General features: G+C 48.7%; 1 protein-coding gene across 1 annotated transcript in view; it reads left to right on the top strand.

Moving 5' to 3' along the window:
- Positions 1–12,099: 12,099 nt before the first annotated feature.
- ZHX3 (zinc fingers and homeoboxes 3) overlaps positions 12,100–17,129 on the top strand; it is a 114,101-nt gene continuing 109,071 nt past the window's right edge. Inside the window, 1 exon segment of the mRNA XM_055138962.1 lies at positions 12,100–12,276. The gene's annotated coding sequence lies outside the window, so the exon portion shown is untranslated.

Here is a 17,129-nt window from a genome sequence, read left to right as displayed (position 1 = left end):
AGCTACTCGTGCATATTGGATATGCCAAAAACAGTAACAATAAGTCTCTCAATGAGAGACGTTACTGGTGCCTGCTTGAGCAAATTGATGAGCAACGGGATGACAGTGACAGTGACCCATCAAATGAAAATATCTGGCAGTCTTAGGTCTAGCCAAATATCCAAGGAGAACCCAACATATAGGATTTGCTCATGGCCACAGCCTCTTGCCCAGTGCTGTGAAATTCAGCTTCCACCAGTCCTGTCCCTGCTCCAGAACAGGGCCTGGCTCCCAGCAGTGCCCAGGGTGCGACCTGGACTCCCTGCAGGTCTCCCTGGCTGTGCTCTTCTTCCAGCCCATCTGTCCTATCTTTGCCAGGCCAGGTTCCCTCTGCTTGGCATGTCTCCCACCCACTCCCACTAGCAACTGTGAGCACCTACTGAGCACCCACTAGAGGAGACACCCTCTGGGTTCTCACAATTTGCTATGGTAAGGACAGTAGTTATTGTATTTTACTGATGAGAAACTGATGCTCTAAGGCAAGAACTTTTTTCTTCCTGTTTTCTTTGGAGGATTCCCAAGCATGCCCAGAAGGCCCAGAGGTCCCTTTCAGAGAGCCAACCAGGGAGTGGTTCCATGCTCAGCCTAAGGCTAAGATTCTGGTCGGACCCTGCAGTGCCAGGGATTATCCAGGTCACCATTCAGTGCTCAGGGGTCTCCGAGGCACACCCAGCAACACTCAAGCAGCATGTGATGCCAGAATAAAACAGGGATTGACTGTGTGCAAGGCCTGCACCTCAATCCCTGTACTAGCACCTTGGCTATAGGACAGGGATTCTTTTCTTTCTTTTTCCTTTTTTTTTTGAAAACACCCAGCTGTGCTCAGGGATCACTCCTGAAGGTGTTCAGGGGACCATGTAAAATACCGGGGACTGAACTCAAGTGGGCTGCACCCAAGGAAACACTTACCTGCTGTACCATCTCTGGCTCCAAGGATTTTTAAGGTGTGGTCCCTGGGCCAGTGGAAGCCATACCTGGCACCCTATTACAAATGAACTCACAAGTCCTACTCTGACCTACTCATTCAAAGTCTCAGCATTCTGTATTTTGTTGTGTTGTTTTTGGACTTGGGGGCCACAGCTGGTGGTGCTCAGAGCTTTATTCCTGCTGTGTGGTCAGGAAGAACTTCTGGTGGACGCAGGGGACCATCTAGGGTGCTAGGGATTGAACCTGGGTTGGCCATGTGCAAGACAAGCACCTACCCATACTATCACTCTGGTCCCTCAGTGTTCTGGTTTTTGGTGTTTACTTTTTTATTTTTTTATTTTTGGGTTATACCCAGCAGTGCTCGGGGTTTAGTTACCCCTGACTCTGCATCCAGGAATTACTTCTAGCAGTGCTCGGGGGACCATATGGGATTCTGGGGATTGAATCCTGGTTAGCCGCAAGGCAAACGCCCTCCTTGCGTACTGTCACTCTTCTCCCACCTTCTACGCACCACACACACACCCCCAAAGCATCTGTGGGGATTTAGTCTCCAGATGCAGTTGTGGGCAGGTTGCTTGGTTCTAAAGTCAAAGTCAGGGGCTGGAGCGATAGCACAGCGGGTAGGGCGTTTGCCTTGCACGCGGCCGACCCGGGTTCTAATCCCAGCATCCCATATGGTCCCCTGAGCACCGCCAGGAGTAATTCCTGAGTGTAGAACCAGGAGTAACCCCTGTGCATCGCCGGGTGTGACCCAGAAAGCAAAAAAAAAATAAAATAAAATAAAAAATAAAGTCAAAGTCAAGGAGTTCCTGTCACTAGGACAGTCTTGCCAGTCCAGGCCACGCCCCTTAACCTATTTCACAGCCCTCCATGAACCCCCACTTTCTGGCTCACCCACAGCCTCTGCCCTATCCCCTGGAGGAATTAGGCTCTGGGCAGTCTCTGGCCTCTGGCTTGGGTTCTTCATTCCTGTCCTTCCCTTTCCCTGGTGCTTTGGCTAAGGCTGTGCAGTCCCTGGGGCCCTTTCTCCCAGCCTTCCAGTGACGGCCTCTGGGTGTGATCAGGGCTCCGCTGGCAAAGGAACTGAAGGCTTCCCTTATGATCTCCTGCTCTGCCAACAAAACCTTCTGTGTTAGTCAAGGACTGATCCTATCTGGTCAGGTTTGGCAGTATGTGTCGTGGCTAAGAGTTTCCAGATCCCAAGTATCTTTCCAGAAATGCAGCAGCTTAACCTAGCTTTTGGGGAACATGATAGCAATTTCTAGCTTAATGAAGAATACTGAAAGATCGGTAACCACCACACAAGATAGAACATTCTGTGTATTATAAAGTCCTTTCAGGGCTAACCAGCTGTGTCCAAGGTTTTATCTTTAATAAGGGAACAGATCTCCTATTTTTTCTCTTTTTCTTTGGGTGTAACTTCTGCTCTACCTGACATTAGTCACCTAGGACCATGTCTCATTATTTGCGACCAAGGAAAGTCTGACATGGTGCAATCCACTTAAATAAATGTTAAAAGGTACTGTTTAGGGAAGACCAATTTATGCTGGGTCTTGAATTATGTGTCGATAGTCTGTAAGAAGAAGACACAACTAAGCTGTGTCCTGATTCTGTACTCATAAACTAGAGGATAGTAAATATGTATAAAGGATATATATGTATATCTTTTATTTTCCATGGGTGCTATGTCTTTAGAGCACTTTGTGCTTAACACTGTATGCCAGAGCCTCACTTGGTGCCAGGCACACAGAAGACCCACACAAAGTGTTTGCAGCTTGTGTTAGTATGTGAATGTTCTTATTTAATCTTTGTAACAATCTGGTGAAGTGGGAACCAGAGTTACAGATGAAGAAAATGAAATCGGGTAGTAACTTAAAAATATACCAAACCGAATATTATAATTAATAAGATTTGGGTTTTGCCTACCACTTTTTCTGAATTTTAAGAATATATCCTTTGGGAACAGGGTGCAGATGGCATGATTGCCCAGTAGGAAGGCCTTCCCTATAGAACTGTATTTTCCAAAAGCACCATCTGAAACTATTTCTGGATTCCTTTGGTTTCCTCAAAGGCTTTCTTTAATCCTGACTTTAGTCATTCTTCTGAAACTTCCCTGCCACCATCCTTTTTGGATTTAACCATGCCTAACCCTCATCTGTGCTTCCAGATGTTCTCCAATATTGCTTCCAACCATGTCATGAAATTTTACATTTCTGACAAGATTAGTAGTTTCATTTTGCACGTGTCCTCTCAGAACCTCAAAACCATCTGACAGTGGGATGTTGTGGACAGTAAAGCAAGTCCTGATTCAGTCTCTGCTCAGAATCCTCTGAGTCCTCCCACCCTTCCACCCACCTCTCCTGGTAGGTCCTTCCTCCTTCCTCCCCGCTCTTTCTTTCTGTAGCTGCATCACTCATTTCTGCTGTGGATCCTCCAGACACCGGGTAAACTTCCTCCTATTGCCCTGCCCAGGGGGCCTATTCCCCGACACTCACCTGCCTCCATGACTATCCAGATGTCACCTCCTGCCCTGACCATTCCCACCTACTTCTTTCTGTTCTAATTCTTCCCACAGGAGCATCGTATTCATACATGCTGCAATTTAACTTAGTGATGGTGTTTTTCTCCCCACCCCACCCCCACCAGAAACACACAGCTTCTAATCTCTTTACTGATAAATCCCAGGGATGGATGGTTGCTGACACGGTAGGTCTCCAGTAAAGCTTCTGAATGAATATCTGCATCTTTGATAATCTTGCCTCTGCCTTCAGGTCTCCATCCCTTGCTGGTGGCTGTCTCCCTCTGGCTTCTCTCTCCGGTGCTTGGAGGATAGAATTGTTGCCCTAACTGTGACTCAGTAGAATATTCCTCAGAAACCAGTGTTTTGACATTAGTGTGTCCTCGTGACATCTCAAGCAGGTGTGAAGTACTAAATCCCCACTGTTTGTTCTTATGGACCACACCCAACGGTCCTGGAGTGATAGTATGATCAGGGGTTACTTTTGGCAGTGGAATGCTAGAAATCAAGGCTCTTCCAAGCAAAGGTCCCTTGAGTCATCTCCTTGTCCCCCAGTCACGACTGGTTTCTTAAACCATGATAGAGCAATCAGGCTGCTGCTGTTGCTGCTGCTGCTGCTTCTTCTGCTTCTTCCTCTTCTCCCTCTTCTTCTTCCTCTTCTCCTCCTCCTCCTCCTCTTCCTCCTCCTCCTCCACCTCCTTCTCCTGCACCTCCTCCTCCTCCACCTCCTTCTCTCCTCCTCCTCCTTCTCCACCTCCTCCTCCTCCTCCACCTCCTCCTCCTCCTCCTCCACCTCCTCCTCCTCCACCTCCTCCACCTCCTTCTCTTCTCCTCCTCTGCATCCTCTTCCTCCTTCTCCTCCTCCTCTTCCTCCTCCTCCTCCTCTTCCTCCTTCTCCTCCTTTTCCTTCTCCTTTTATTCCTCCTCCTCCCATTTTAAACAACCCAAGCAAGAGAAAAGAACAAGGACTATGAGGAAAGAGTAGAGAGAGTAGAGTGAGGAGGCAGTGACAGATTTTCCTGATAGTTTCCAGTCAGAGTGCAGCCTGCTTGGGTGAATGCTGTGTGCCCCAGCATCTCAGCACATTCCATGTGCCAGGAGCTGTTCCACTGAATCATGGGATGCACAGCCTCTGTAGCTTGGTGTGTGGAGTATTTTGTTTTTAACAGCCAGCTGTCTGTGTGATGACTTCCTTCCCTCAGCCTGTTCACCGAGGTGTCCTGGGGAGACCAGCTGAGTCACTGCATTCCTTGCAACTTACAACAGGGGCCCAGGCACCGAGGCCCAGTTCCTTCTTTAGGTGGGACCTTGGAAGATTGCCAGGGCGAATCCTGAGAAGACATACTGTGGAACTCCCCGCTCTTCCTTGTACCCTTTCTCCCCAAACAAGTAAAATAAAAGAAGAAATTCCATCCATTACGGTCTGGGGAAATGGTTACAGACACAAATTACAGTCAGTTTCAAATTGAGAGGCCCAGAGAGAGTACAGTGGGTAAGGTACTTGCCCTACATGTGACTACCCAGGGTAATGCCTTGGCACTATGTATGGTCTCCTACGAATATCGCTAGGAGTAAACCCTTAGCATAGCTGGCTGTGCCCTCCACCCCCAATGGAAGAGGAGAAGACAGTGCATCAGAAACCCACATCATGCTCTCTCCCTTACTGCATCAGAAAAGATCAAATGCTTATGTGAAAAGACTGGAAACTCTCATGTCCAGCTGGCAGGCATGTCACTTGCCCAGCCCACCTATAAAATAAGCAGGGAGTTACTCACGAAATTGACTCTGTAATAGGGCATGGAGTTCAGAAATCTCATACCTTAAAATATATTTTGAAGACAGTTTGCTAGGCATGTAAGATGAGGAGAGTGCAAATAATGGATTCATACCCATTAACTGCAAGGATTTTGCATGTCCCAAAGACCCTAAAGGTTTTCATGGGTATTTTTGTTTGTTTGTTTGTTTGTTTGTTTTGGGGACACGCAACAGTGATCAGTGATTATTCCTGTCTATGCATTTAGGTATCACTCCTGGTGGGCTCAGGGAACCATATGTGATGCCAGGGATCAAACCCAGGTAAGCTGATGCAAGGCAAATCACGACCTACCGTACTATCACCCTGGCCCCAAAGACCCAAAACATTTGGGTTTGAAACACCAAATATTGGACATAAACTATGTTATCATCAGTCAACTAGTTCTTCAACAGGAGTATGAGATAGGTAATCAATGATGGTGTTGTTTATGGCATAGCTAAACCCCAAGGGAAGTACTGAAGGAATGAGTTAGTAAACCATGGTGGTTGTAAGCCTGGGCATTCTTCTCAGCAATAAAGAATGGATTAGTATTGGTAGAATTTAAAGTATTATGTGGGGAAATTGTAAAGGTACTTTTGAAGGGGACATCCCCAAGCTTAGTAACTTAGTAGTACTCACTTGTTAACATACCTTGAGCCTCAGAAATTGCCTAAGCCTGCTGTCGCCTATCTGGTTCTCCAGCCTGACATGAAGGTTTAGGATTTTATTTTGGTGGTGGGGGGCCACATCTAGGAGTATTCAGGGATTATTCCTGACTTTGGCTCAGGAGTGTCCTACGATGGTACTCAGAGGAACCATATGTGGTGCTGGGGAGAAAACTGGGATCTTCTGTATGCAAGGTAAGCACCTTAAGACCTGTATCTCTTGGGCCCTGCAGAAGGTTTAACACACTAGTCATATGTCTTTATGGTCCCCGTGCTTTGGGAGACCTAATTAAAATAACAATGAGGTCCTTGCTACAGACTCTGGCAGGACAGCCTACCTTTACCAGCCCCAGTGGGAGAGCTGAGTCAGTAACTTTCTTGAGCTTCCCTCCAAAATCACTTTACTTCACTTTTCTTCCCTACCTGCTGTACTATCACTCCAGTCCTATCAAATAGTTCTTTTATGATCACAATTTATATATGTCTCACATATATATAACATATATATATATATATATATAAAGAACACACGAGGCTCAACCTTTAACAACATGTTAGTGATCCCTTATAGAAGGGCTTACTGGCCCCTGGGTGAAATACAACAATCCTCACACTCTTTCCTCTAAGGATTCTTTTTAATAGCATTTTCAGCAGATTTTCATAATAAACAATACAAAATATATTATTTCAGTTTGCTTTGGGGCAGAGATTAGGGTTCGGAATGGAAACATCTGAAATATGGAGGTGGGAAGGTGTAATGGTGGCGGGATTGGTGTTTGAATATTAAATGTAATCAAATACTGTGAACTACTTTATAAAATTAAAAAATTTTTAAAATGTATATATGTCTCAGAGGTGCAAGAATGGCAGTAGATTGTGGGGGGCAGGGACACAGTTTTATCTGGTTATGCATCTTGAAGCATTGAGAGCAGTGATAAAGTATGTGTGCAAACACAAAGTTTGTGTGTAACATTTTGTGCCATATTATTTATGAGTGTTCTGAGTTGTGTGCAGCTCTGGAGTATTTACTTGTAGTGTAGTATATTGTATTTTGTTTAGTGACTATACCACAGTTTATATCTTCTGCTATTGATTGGCATTTTGGTTGTATACAACTGGGGAATGCTATAATAAACTTTTTTTTTCTTTTTGGGTCACACCCGGCGATGCACAGGGGTTACTCCTGGCTCTGCACTCAGGAATTACCCCGGCGATGCTCAGGGGACCATATGGGATGCTGGGAATTGAACCTGGGTTGGCCTCGTGCAAGGCAAATGCCCTACCCGCTGTGCTATTGCTCCAGCCCCAGTAGTGAACTTTTTCATACCCCTCTATTGCTCTGTAGCACTGTAGCACTGTCCTCCTGTAGTTTATCCATTTGCTCAAGTGGGCACCAGTAACATCTCCATTGTGAGACTTGTTGTTACTATTTTTGGCATATCGAATACGCCATGGGTAGCTTGCCAGGCTCTGCCATGCGGGCGGGATACTCTCGGTAGCTTGCTGGACTCTCCGAGAGGGACAGAGGAATCAAACCTGGGTTTGGCCACGTGCAAGGCAAATGCCCTACCTGCTGTGCTATCACTCCCATGTATTTCTCTTAGGTATATGGTTTAGGGCTGTGTAATATGAATGCCTATGTGCAACTTTAAAAATGATGCCAGTGAGAGATAGTATGTAGGTAGATCACTTGCCTTGCACACGGTTGACCCAGGTTTGATTCCCAGCATTCCATCTGGTCCCTTGAGTCCCACCAGGAGTGATCCTCAAGCACAGAGCCATGAGTAAACCTTGAGCAGGGCCAGGTGTAACTCCAAATCCAAAATAATAATAATAATAATAATAATAATAATAATAATAATAATAATAATAATAATGCAGAACTTTCGTTGGGGCCAGAGGGATAATATAGAGATTAAGGCCCAGTCTGTATGTTTGGCTGACCCCCACAGTTCAATCCTTAGCCCCACTTGATCCCCCAAGCATTGCCAGTTGCAGCATTGGAGGCTCGTGAGTGCCACCAGTATGGCCCAGTATGACCCTGGAAACCCCCAAGCCCCTGAGAAAAGAACTTCTGTTAATCAAGAAGCAATCTGTTGGGGCTGGAGCAATAGCACAGCGGGTAGGGCATTTGCCTTGCATGCGGCCGACCGGGTTCAATCCCAGCATCCCATATGGTCCCCTGAGCACCGCCAGGGGTAATTCCTGAGTGCAAAGCCAGGAGTAACCCCTGTGCATTGCCAGGCGTGACCCATAAAGAAAAAAAAAAAAAAGAAACGACCTGTTAAGAGGAAACCACAGAGAAGTAAACTTTGTGGTGCACACAACTGACAAAGAATATATATCCTATGTATGTGTGTATGTGTAAATCTACTATCAATAAATGATGAAAAGAGACTAAAAGAAAAATGGACAAGATCTGAATTTGACACAAAAAGAAAATCCAAATATCATGTAAACATTTGAAAGAAGCTTAGGCTCATTAGTAATCAGGGAAATGAACCAGAGTGAACAACTACTACAGACCCAGCAGATGCTAAAAGTACAAAGCCTGACAGTACCAACTGCTGATGAGAATTGCTGGGGAGTGTAAAGAAGCGCTCTTATTCACTGCTAGTGGGGGGAGTGTATTTGTGTGAGCATTTTGGAAAACAGTAGAGCATCCTTTTTATTTATTGGGACATACCCAGCAGTGTTCATGGCTTTCTTTCACTCCAGACCAATATGACATCATTTTTTGCTGTTGTTGTTTGTTTTTGGATCAGACTTGGCAGTGGTCAGGGCTTACTTCTGACTCTGATACAGGGACCACTGAGGTTGTGGGACCATAATGAGATGCCGGGGATCAAACCCTGGTTGGCTGCATGCAAGACAAACACACTAACCACTGTACTATCACTCCAGCCCTAAATTATTTTCAAAAGGAAAATTATTTTCTTTCTTGGTGTGAACATTATTTGTGACAGATCTTCCATATCAGTATTGAGGTAAAGCTATTCTTTTCTCCCTGGAGTTCTCCTCCTGATCAACTCTTTAGAGTTAACTTCAGTGTCACCTCCTCTGGGAAGGCTTTCCACACCCTTCTGTATAGTATTAATTATGCCCGTCTCTCTGAGTCCCAAAGCAGTTGGCACATCTATCAACTGTGACATATTTTCTTCTTTACAAGTCTGTATCCTCGGAGGTACAGTTTTTCAGTGACTGGAAGAGTGGTTTATTTATCTCTGCATTCCACAGTGCCTGAATCGAAATATATTTTCAGAAAAATAACTTTAACTAAGCAATGTACCCCATAATACTTTGATTCATTCATGAACTTTTTTTTTTGTTTTTTCTTGGGGGGGTGGTGGTGGTGGTGGGGTGGCCACACCTGGCAACACTCAAGAGTTACTCCTGGCTCTATACTCAGGAATTTCTCTTGGTGGTGCTTGGTGCTCTTGGGATGCCGACGATCAAACCAGGGCCTGCTGCATGCAGCAGACCTTACCCATTGTACTATCTCTCCAGTCTTGGATCTCACCCAGCTGTGCTCAGGGCTTACCTGCTAGCTCTATGTTCAGGGGTCAATCCAGACAGTGCTCAGGGACCATCTGTGGTTCTAGGAATCAAACCAGAGAACCACTCATTCTATCTCTTTGACTCCAGAACTATTTACTGAGCACTGATATCGCCAAGCTGTGTTCCTGATGCTTCAGAAAAGCAACACAAAGTCCTTGCTCTTGGGATGTGACAGATGATGATCCAGTCATAAGCATTACAGGAAAAATTAAAGCTGTTTGAAGGGGGAAAATGGTGAGGAAGTGGGGTTTGGAGCCTTGAGAGAGTGGTCTGGGGAGGTAACATTTTTTTGGGGGGTCACACCCGGCGATGCACAGGGGTTCCTCCTGGCTCTGCACTCAGGAATTACTCCTGGCGGTGCTCAGGGGACCATATGGGATGCTGGGAATTGAACCCAGGTCAGTTGCGTGCAAGGCAAACGCCCTACCCGCTGTGCTATTGCTCCAGCCCCTGGGGAGGTAACTTTTGAATAGAAATTTTGAGTAAGGGCACATGCCTTTCTGAATACATGGGGAAAGAAACACCAGTGCAGTGGTCTTGACAGAGGAGCAAGCCTACATGTTTATGTTCAGGAAAGAGGGCAGTATAGTTGTGGGGGTGGCAGAGCGCAAGATCAGTTAGAGAGGGAGGGAATGGAAAGAGGAGTGTGTGTTCAATTCATGTGGAATCATATAGGCCCTTAAAATATCCTGAGGCACCCTGAGTGCCTTCAGGTGTGACCTTAGAACAAACCACAGACATAAATCCCCTCCCAGCACTGCCCAGGTGGCCTCAGTGATCCCCGGCCTGCAGGGCCTAAGCAGCAGTATAACCCTCTGTCCCTAACATTGAACCTTGCCTAGTTGTCTGAGAATTGCAGGGAGTGGCCTCGGGGTCACTTGGGGTCACCCACCAAGCAATAGTTGGGACCCCCTTCCCCTTGCACCCTCCTTCTCTAAAAGATCTTGAATTTTACACCAGGCCAGATGGGAAAGGGGAAGAGGCTTTAGAGAAGGGGTAACCTTTGTTCTGTTAGGATTTTTTTTTGGGGGGGAGGGTTAGAGGACACACCTGGCTGTGTTCAGGACTTACTCCTGGCTCTGCACTCAGGGATCATTCCTGGGGTGGTGATTGGGGGAACAGATGCTTGGGCTTGAACCCAGCCGGCTATGTGCAAGGCAGCTCCTTACTAGCTGTCTTCTCTCTCTGGCTCCTTGACTTAGGTTTTAACAAAATTCCTCAGGCTGCTTGAGAACAAGCTCTGTGTTAGTAGAGTGGTAGCAGGGAGAGCGAGGGTGTGCAGGATTCCAGGAAAAGTGGTACAATTGTGGTACAATTGCCTGTGGAATATGATAGGGAGAAATCTAGGATGACTCCAGTGGTTTGAACTGAGCCACCAGAGGATGGAACCAACATTAACTGAGGTGGGAAAGAGTGGCGCAGGGTTGAGGGACAAGTTTGGGAGTTTGGTTCTGGACATACAGAGTTGACACATTGCTTAATACTTATGTATCTGGATGTGCACTGATTTTCAGGATCTTAGTTTAAACCTGAATGAGAGCCAGCTTTATTTGTTGAACACTGGGAGCTTAAAGAGCCTCACCTGTGCAGTCATTTTAGCCTTTCAGTCATTCCACTTGGCTTAGTTGCTAATATTTTCATTGTCCATTTATGGATGAGAGATTAACTAGCATGGCCAAAGTTACTTGGCCAATTATTAATCTGCCAGTAAAGTGCAGACCCGGGATTCCGGAGTAGGACCCACCCCATCCCAGACTTTAAAAGCGACACAGGACTCTGGGGTAGGGGTGGCAGCCTTATGGTACCCAAGGGGGCTCACCGGTGCCTGAACATTCTCAAGTACCTGGCAAAGTCATGTTTACAAAGTAGTCATGGGACGGAAGCCGACAGACAGTACAGCAGGTAGGAGGCTTGCCTGGCACGTGGCCCGCCCAGGTTCGATCCCCAGCACGTCATATGGTGCCCTGAACCCCGCTAGGCCTGATCTCTTGAGTGCAGAGCCTGGAGTAACCCCCGGGCATTACCGGTTATGGCCCAAACCTCCCCCACCCCAAATGAAAAAGAAAAAATAAGTAAAAGGAGGTACACTAAGTTGTTAGGAAACAGAGGAGCTTCAAACTGCAGGGAAGCGTTGGTCGAATAAAAGAAACAACGACTCGCAGGCGATACGACGCTGGTTGTGAAACTGCGCCGCCGGGAGGGTGGGGTGGAGAGAAGGACCCTGTAGGGACGAGGCCCTCCGAGCGGCCTGCATCGCCTTGAAAGCACAGCCCGGGGTGGCCTTCCTTTGGTGGTCTTCCAGAAAGACCAGGATGTGGAGCACAAAAGCCGGGAACTTCTCGGGCCGCAGCATCCGTCCCACGTCCCCCCTCCTCCACCGCCCCCCTCGGGCTCCACGCGGGGAAGAGCGGGAGCGGCGCCCGCGCATGCGCCTTGGGCAAGGTCCGCTCGTGGCGACGTCAGGGGGCTCGCGCCCGCTCTTAGCCCCGCCCCCGGGCGCCAGAGGCGACCTGGGCGGGGGGCCTCGGGCCACGCCCCCAGCCGCGCCGAGCTGGGCCGAGCGGAGCCGAGCTGGGCCGAGCGCGGCCGAGCGGAGCCGAGCGGCCCGGAGTCGGTTGGTGCAGCTGCGTCCCCGCCGGCCCAGCAGTCCGCGGCCCGGGCGTCGCCGCCGCCGCCGCCTCCGCGGGGCCTGCGCCGGCCGCCCCCGGCCGCCCGCCGGGAGGGAGGCCCTAGAGCGCGGGGGAGAGCGGCCCGGCCGCCGCCGCCGCTGCCAGGTGAGCGCCCGCCGCGGCCCGTGCGCCCCCCGCGACTTGTCAGCCCCCGCGTCCGTGTGTCGCTCTCGGTGCCTGTCAGCCCCGCCGTGGGTGCGCGGACTTCTCCCCGCCAGCCTGGCCCCCGGCCCTGCCCGCAGTGCCCGCCAGCCCCCTCCCGCGCGCTGGCCCCGGTCTTTCTGTCAGCCGCCAGCACCCCGCGCGGGGAGGCCCCGCCCCTGCCCCCGAAACCCCGCCCCGCGCCCCATCTGTCAGCGCCCCCCTCCGCCCCGGCCGGGGGCCTGAGGGCGCCGCCCCTCCTGCGACTCCCGCCGTGCCGACCCCGCCAGGGGGCTGTGGGGGCAAGTGTGGGTGTGAGGGAGTGTGTGTCCCCTCAGGGGGCGAGTCCGGGGAGCGCCTCGAAGCTCTGAGGGGAACGCGGCTTCAGGGGCGGGTGGTGGTGGTGGTGGGGTGTGTGTGTGTGTGTGTGTGTGTGTGTCTTCAGGGGCGGGTGTGTGTGTGTGTGTGTGTGTGTGTGTGTGTGTGTACACCCGCAGGGGGCGAGTCCGGGGAGCACCTCGAAGCTCTGAGGGGAAGGCGGCTTCAGGGGCGGGGGGGGGGGCGGGTGTGTGTGTGTGTGTGTGTGTGTGTGTGTGTGTGTGTGTCCGCAGGGGGCGAGTCCGGGGAGGGCGGCTTCAGGGGGGGGCGTGTGTGTGTGTGTGTGTGTGTGTGTGTGTGTGTCCGTCCGTGTCCGCAGGGGGCGAGTCTGGGGAGCTCCTCGAAGCTCTGAGGGGAAGGCGGCTTCAGGGGCGGGGGGGGGGGGGGCGGGTGTGTGTGTGTGTGTGTGTCCGCAGGGGGCGAGTCCGGGGAGGGCGGCTTCGGGGGGGGGGGGCGGGGGGCGTGTGTGTGTGTGTGTGTGTGTGTGTCCGTCCGTGTCCGCAGGGGGCGAGTCTGGGGAGCTCCTCGAAGCTCTGAGGGGAAGGCGGCTTCAGGGTCCGGAGGGGGGGGTGGGGGGTGCGTGCGCGCCCCCCGTGTGAACCCGCAGGGTGCGAGTTGAAGCCCTGAGGGAAGCGCAGCTTCAGGGGCGTTGCGGGGAAAGGGCGCTGACTGACTCCGGACGGAGGTCGGCTCCCGGCCCCGAGGGTCTCTGGCAGGTGCGGTGGGTGCAGCGAGTGGTGGTGTCCGGAGACCACTAACCCGGGCCACCTCGAACCTTGGGGCTGTCGGGTGGAATGTGGTGCTGACAGTAGAATCCCGGATCCCCGGGACCCTTTTGCTTGCCCTGGATGGCCTGTGGGAGCGGAGTTGTGTGTGTGTGTGGGGGGGAAGGCGGGGGCGGGGGGAGTCAGAGGGGGGGGAGTGTTGGGTGCTTCGCCTCGCCTCGGGGCTATGTGTGCGGGGGAGTTTCATTATTCCCAAGAAGCGGGAGAGATGCTGTGGATTTCGTGATTTTCTTGAGCCCTGAGTACCCAGGGCTGGTGCTGGGACGGAAGCGGGTGGGGGTGGGCGCGGGGGAGGCTCTGGGGTTCTGCGAGTGAGATGTAAATACTCAAGTGTATAGGTTATTCTTGACCCTATACAATATATTTATCCCTGCCCCTCACCTGTAAAACAGACCTCCTTAAAAAAAAAAAAAAAAGAGGACAAGGATCTTTTCAATTTTTTCTTTATCCAGGTTCTTGTACGTTGTTTAGCTCCAGGATCTGCACTTGCAGAAACAGCATCACAGGGTTTCAAAGCAAAGAGGATAATTTATTGGTGTTTTGCCATATCATTCGTAACTACCGGGGAAAGAGCCCAAAGCACATTTCATTAGCCGCGACAACTTATTCGGGCTTACTTTTGTTTCTAAGAGACATGCAGTGGAAAAATCCAGAAACCTCATCATTCAAGAGTCTTAGGACGTTAATGAAAAGGGCCCGTTCTGTTGCTGCCTTGGGAAGATGGTATCAGAGCTGCCGTGGAGGACAGAGCTGCTGCTCTCTAATGATAAACATATTAACCAAGTTGCTTTCGTGACCTTGATACATTGAGCAGCTCTTGATTGCAGCGGTGCCTCATAACAAGCAAACATTGCATGGCAGGCCGGGTAATTTTCTGAGAAAATATTCCCTTGTGTCTTGTTTTCCCTTTTTTCATTTTTTAATTTTAAGATTTCGGCCTAGAGCTGTTTGGTGGTGGAAGCAAGTGGGAATTCTTTACCTCTTCTTCCTAAAAAATAAAAAAGAAAAAGGTACAAAAGTGATTGATTTTTTTTTTAACTTTCAAGGGCAGAAAAACAAAAAATAACATTAAAAACATAAAAGGCCAAGGAATTAGATGATTGGTAGAGAGCTTGCCTTGCATGAGTGAGGCCCTGGATTTGATCCCCTACAGAAAAACAAAAGAAAACACAAATGGGCAAGAGACCCCCAAACAACAAAAGAATCCCACAAGTAAACTCCACTTCAGTATTTTGTTTGGGGGCCACACCCAGTGGTTGTGGGCTACTCCCAGAGGTATTGTTGAGGGTCCTATAGTGCCAGGGTTTGAACTCATACCTTCCACAAGCAAAGCATGAGTGCAGGGGGGTGAGCTCTCTCCAGTTACAGTACTTTGTCCTTTAGTTTTTTGTTCCTATGTATTAAATATTTTCTTTTTTTAAAAATTTTTTTGCTTTTTGGGTCACACCCGGCGATGCACAGGGCTTACTCCTGGCTCATGCACTCAGGAATTACTCCTGGCGGTGCTCAGGGGACCATATGGGATGCTGGGAATCGAACTCGGGTTGGCCATGTGCAAGGCAAACGCCCTCCCTGCTGTGCTATTGCTCCAGCCCCTGTATTAAGTATTTTCACAAAAATGTTACCATCCTAGATTATTTTATTATGTGTTCCCCCTCCATGCACATATAGTTTATGAGGACCATATCTAGGTTTTATGGGTAAAAACTTGGATTTTCTTTGTATTTAAAAAATTAGAGGCTGGAGTGATAGTACAGCAGGTAGGGTGCTTGCCCACTGGGTCAACCTGAATTTGATCCCTGGCCCCACCACGGGTTAGCATTGAGCACAGAACCAGGAGTACCCTCATAGCATTGCTGGGTGTGGCTCCCCCCAAAGTTGGAAAGCCAGGGAGATGACTCAGTGGTAGAGCACATGCCTAGTATGTGTGAGCTCCTGATTTTTTTTTTAACTCTTTTATTGAATCACTGTGAGATAGAGCCTTACAAAGCTGTTTATGATTGGATTTCAGCCATACAGTAGTCCAACACCCATCTCTCCACAAGTATACGTTTCCCAGTATCAGTTTCCTCAGGTTCCCTCCCATACACCCCCACCCCCTGCCTGCCTCTATGGCAGGCACTTTTCATTTTCTATTCTCTCTCTCTCTCTCTCTCTCTCTCTCTCTCTCTCTCTCCTCCCCCTCCCTCTCTTCCTCTCTCCCTCTCTGCTTTTGGAGCCTCTAAGTTTTAATTCCTGGCACCACAGGGGCACTGGAACACAGGTTGTGTGGCCCCTATATTATTTAGAAAACCAAAAAACATAAATTAGAGCTTCTGCATAGGAGGCTCTTAAAGCTTTCTTAAAGAAAAACCCAAAGTCCTTTCCACGGTATAATATTCTTCTTGTCCTTGCTTTCAGCTTTACCAGGCATTTCTGCCAGGCAATGAGTGCCTCAGTGCCTTTGCACTTTCTGTTCCTTCTATTTTGAACTCTGTGCCCTGGATGTTAAGGTTGTTCTTAAGATTCTGTTTCAACTGTAACCTATCAGACTTTCCCTGACTGCTATGTACTCCTTACTCCTTTATTTATTTTTCACTCTTTTTTTTTCTTTTTGGGTCATATCTAGTGATGCTCAGGGATTGCTCCTGGCTTTGCACTCAAGAATTACCCCTGGCAGTGCTTGGGGGACCATATAGGATGCTGGGAATCGAACCCGGGTCAGCCGCGTGCAGGCAAATGCCCTACCCTCTGTGCTATCACTGCAGCCCCTCTCCTTACTCCCTTTTTATCCTGTTTTTTTTTTTAATTTTTATCACTTTGTGATTTACAAAATTATTCATAGTTAAGTTTTAGGTATACTATATTCTAACATCAGTCCCACCACCATATCAACTTCCCTCTCTCAGTGTCCCCAGCTTCCCTTCTACCCTGACTTTTCTCTGTAGCACTTATCATTGCTTAGTATATACATACCAATTTTCTATTTTTTTGTCTTGTTCCATTAAACCTCCAGTAACCTATAAGTATGAGACATCCTTAACTGATATATCCGCAGGAACCAAAACAGCAACTGATATCTTAGGTGCTGAATGAACAAGTGATTACTCCTTTTTTTTTTTTTTTTTTTTGCTTTTTGGGTCACACCTAGCAATGCACAGGGATCACTCCTGGCTCATGCACTCAGGAATCACCCCTGGCGGTGCTCAGGGGACCATATGGGATGCTGGGATTTGAACCTGGGTCGGCCATGTGCAAGGCAAACGCCCTACCCGCTGTGCTATCACTCCAGCCCCGATTACTCCTTTTTTTACCCATTCATGTGACCTTTGTGATTGTATCATAAGCTTCTCACTAGTTATGAATGAAGGTAATAAGCCCTTGAAAATCAGGATAGTCCCTTACATAGCTGAGAAGAATTTTACAAAGTGAAACTTGTATTTTATAAAAAAAAACTTACAATCTTAATTTAACTTGAACAATTGAGGGAAAGAACATTTTGGCAGTTTAAGAAACTTTCCTTCTTACTGGTTATCTCTGTATCACATTGAAAGTCTTTGAAAAGTATAAAGTGTCCATCCCAGTTATGTTTGCAGCTGTGATTTCAGTTCGGTAGCTCCAAGTGATAGTACAAGCCTCAAGAGAATAATGAGTTTTTTGTGGGCCAGCAGGTAC

This window comes from Sorex araneus, chromosome 5 (genome assembly GCF_027595985.1).
Source record: "Sorex araneus isolate mSorAra2 chromosome 5, mSorAra2.pri, whole genome shotgun sequence".
NCBI lineage: Eukaryota > Metazoa > Chordata > Mammalia > Eulipotyphla > Soricidae > Sorex > Sorex araneus.
Note: the sequence above shows the minus strand (reverse complement) of the source record. Positions and strands in the feature narration are given on the sequence as shown.